We start from the raw sequence: 3,942 nt of genomic DNA, 5'->3' as shown, positions 1-3,942 counted from the left end.
TCTCCCCCCCCCCCCCCCGCCACTGCTTGCCCCTCTGCAGTGGTTGTGGAGGGGGGTGACAAATTTATGAGTCAGCAATTAGATTGTATAAATGGAAAATTATAACGTATTTATACATTTTTCATGTATAGAATTATTATTTTGGGGTCATCCTAAATTCATAGTCATCTTGGACTCAAGTAAATATGGGTAATAAAAAAAGAGCACCTGACTCACCTCGAAGGTTAAGGTCTCAGTAGGGATCAACATAGCTTATCCAATCTGACACTGATCACAACTGAAAATGGCATGACTAAGCCCCAGGGCATTCAAAGCTTTGAACTACTTTAGGGGCAGCCAAAGTTAGTGAAAAGTTCTGAGGGGCAGCAAATAGAGAAAACACTGCCAAAGTTTAGTAGATTATTCTTTGCAGAAAAAGACCAGGAAGAAACTGTCTTCTGGTATTTTTTTTTTTTTTTGTCAGCTTAAAGCAGGGGGAAAAAAGTGTGTCCTTTAGCTGGCACAGGCCAGTACTTTTTTCAGCTCTAGACACATCTAGAGGCTAGTTAGGGGAATGATACAACACGGAAATTTCACATTAATCACTTCCAAGGCCCTTAGAAACTATGGTGCCACAGCACCCAAGAGTAATGGCTAAAAAGTGAAAGATGTAGTATATCAACCCATTAAAAATGCTCTTTTATGCATCAGAATTATAGGGACAGATTTTACCATCTTTACTTACATGGAGTAATGGCTTAACCCACAGCGCATTGAAGTCAGCGCGAGTCAAGTTGCCTGGAGAAAGGTAATTGGGTTACATGAAGAAGTTTGATGTTTAGAAACCTGTTTTTGTTCTGATTGGAAACACTTTCCCCCTCAACCCCAAATTCTGAAATTCTTCATGACAGGAAATGGAGTCCCAGCTTTGAAGCAGCCTGCTTGAGCCAGTGACAATGGAAGCCCTGGTGCCAGACTCTGAGTCAGTTCACTAGGCAGGAGGAAAAAATGTTGAGGAGCCTGGAAGGTGATCCTGGCAGAAGACAAAGCAACGCTCCATCAGAATGCTGTCAAAATGCGTTGTCTCCCGGATATGATTCAATTTTGATGAAGTGGAAACATTGATATAAAAAAGTGTTCTGTCAGTATTTTTCCCAGCCAACTGCAAATATGAGGCTCAATGCCAGAAGTTCTCAAACTGTGGTCCGTGGACCACCACTGGTCCACCAGCTCTATTCAGGTGGTCCGCAGAAAGATTGCAGAACAATCGAGAATATCTGTACTTGTCAGGTATGATTACTGATATTAAAATATGAGTTGTGTGCTTTGATTCATAGAGCAAAAAAAAGTTTAAGTGGTCCGCCGAGACCCTCAGTGATTTTCAAGTGGTCCACGGAAAAAAAAGTTTGAGAACCACTGCTCTAGGCTGTGGATCAGGTCCTTACACTGTGAGGAGTCTCACTGATTTCAGGACTTTTTGTGTTGTACAGCATTCTGTCACTGAGAGTAAGTATCAGAAGGTGGGCCAAAGTAATTCATGAGAGAAGCCTTCACATGGTCATGCAATCCAGTTTTATTTCAGTTAAAGCTGAGTGGTGGTCTATATTGTGGTATAGAGTAAGGTCCCATCCAGGCTAAAATGACTCAAGCAACAGAACCTCCACTACTTAGCAATTTAAATGACCCATTTTATCATGATGGCAAGGCATGTTACAGAACACTGTAAATTTTAATAGGCTATCACATATAAAGCACAGTTAAAAAAATCATAGATACATAGAATTAGATAATACGAGGGACAAGTTAATTGATGGTGTCATCCCGACTGGTACCTCTTATTGCTTAATTAACCAGTAAGTCACCACAAGCCACTGAGCTGTCTGTTGTAATATGTGTAATAGATGGGGAAAGTTGGCCTGAGGGACTGCCACTGATTGAAGAGCTGTGCCCCCACTTCCTCCATAAAGGCTGAACCTGATGATGCGTTCACTTTCAGCTGGTGAGGGAAGCAAGAGACATCAAGAATTAGGCCCATTGCCCTGCACATGAGAACAATGGACTGGAAAGCACCTCCTAAAAAGTCAAGTTCAGCCCCCTGTAATTGCAGGCAAACCACATGGTAACATTGTCCAGAAGGGTCCATGTTGTCTTCTCTCACATGCCACAGGCACAAAGCACCTCACATAGCAGTACAGAAAACTATCCAGTAGCCCCACAGCAAGTAGGGGCCAGACTTAAAGCCTGGCAGTACTAACCCTTGTCCAACAGTTTATAACCGGGATGGGCAATTGTCTTGGCTGGAAGGCCGCTTAACAACTTTTGGTGAGCTATTGAGGGTCGCAAGGGTAGCCCCACCCCTTGGCAGGTGCCCCACCCCCTGGCTGCCATCTTGGGATGAGAAGGCCCGCCCCCTAACCCTGACCTTTATCACCAGAAGTCCCTCTGCTTGCCCCAGAAGTACTCCTTTTGGGAGTGAGGGAGTTGCCATCATGAAACCAGAAAAAAACCTCAATCATATACTAACAAAAAAAAATCAATCATCTACTAGAACTTATTTTATTTTTTATTTTTTTTAAATTGCCCTGATATACGTATGTTTGCATAATGTATCTAAAGGCAATTGCATAATAGCTCAAAATACAGTCCTACTCTTGTATATTGTGTGTGGTGGGATGTGGGAGGCGGGGGTGTGGGGACTGTGAGAGGGTGTGGGTGGAGGGCAGGGGTCATCCTGGAGCATCTGAGTCTCTGGAGCTGCATGTGGTATCAATGAGTGGGGCCAGCCCTGCCTGGCCCTGTAGCGTGCAACCCCGTACACTCCCACCCCAGTCCCTGGGTGCCAATGGTGGCAGCATTCAGGATCAGCCCCAACCAACCCAATAGTGCTCCCACCCAAGGCCGCAGCCGCATGTGGTGGCAGGGTGCAGGACCAGCCCCACAGCATGCTTCCATCCCAGTCCCCAGCTGCAGGTGGTGGCAGCATGTGGGGCCAGCCCCACCCGGCCCTGTAATACACAGCTCCTACCCAAGTCCCTGGCTGCACCCAGTGGCAGCATGTGGGGTCAGCCCCACCTGAATCAATAGCATTCCTGCCCCAGTCCCCAGCTGCACATGGTGGCAGCATGCGGGGCCAGCCCACCTCAGCCCCATAGCACATGGCTCCCTGCATTCCCAGCCTCCTTTCCCCCAGTGGGAGGCCCTGACCCTGGCCTGGTAGGGCCCATACCTTCATTTTCAGGCTTGCAGGCAGGGAGGCTGGGAACAGCCATGGGGTGACCAGGTAAAAGCCTCTGTCAGGCAGAGGCTTCTTGTCTGTAGTGTTCCCCAGCTCGGGGCTGGGAGCAGTCCAGGCGAGTGTGGGAGGGGGTTTTTAGCAATCAGATCTGCATCTCCTGCATAGAGGCACTGCTTGCAGAGGGGCAGCCCAGGGCTAGGACTTACAGAGGGTTCACAGAGGGGCCCTGTGGGCCAGATGGAATTGCCTGGCAGGCCAAATTCGTTCTGCAGGCTGTATTTTGCTTACCCCTGATTTGACCTCTTGAGGTCTCTTCCACCCCTGCTTTTCTGATTCTATGACACAGGGGCTAATTTCACTGCTACCTATAGCCAATACAGAGACACTTATGCCAATAGTGAAATAAACCCCAGGACTATAGGCTTGGGTGCAGCAGACAGAGCAAGGCCACAAAAAGCATTTGTGAGTTGTTATTGGTAGCATTCCTCACTTGGCACATTAGACAGGCCCCATTTAGTGGCTCTTAACACCTAATTAATTAGTACTCAAGGCAGAGTTTTATGTAAATTTTATTTAAATCCCAATCAGTGCTCTCATTTCCGTGCAGTTATTTTTACCATAGTATCAGCACTCAGGTGGGCAAGGAACAAAACTACCCAGGGGAGCATGGACTGACGTGCACAGCCTGAGAAAGAGACCACTAACACCAGGAGCCGGAGCAAATCCAA

General features: G+C 47.1%; 1 long non-coding RNA gene across 1 annotated transcript in view; it reads left to right on the top strand.

The window, feature by feature from the left end:
* Positions 1-1,302: 1,302 nt before the first annotated feature.
* The window catches only part of LOC109297026, a 13,905-nt gene continuing 11,265 nt past the window's right edge, over positions 1,303-3,942 (top strand). Inside the window, exon 1 of the long non-coding RNA XR_002097159.1 lies at positions 1,303-1,407. This is a non-coding gene — a long non-coding RNA (uncharacterized LOC109297026). The remainder of the gene's footprint in view (positions 1,408-3,942) is intronic.

This window comes from Gavialis gangeticus, unplaced genomic scaffold, assembly GCF_001723915.1.
Source record: "Gavialis gangeticus isolate Ggan-Ray unplaced genomic scaffold, GavGan_comp1, whole genome shotgun sequence".
In the NCBI taxonomy this organism is placed as follows: Eukaryota; Metazoa; Chordata; order Crocodylia; family Gavialidae; genus Gavialis; species Gavialis gangeticus.
This window is presented reverse-complemented; position numbering and strand designations above follow the sequence as displayed.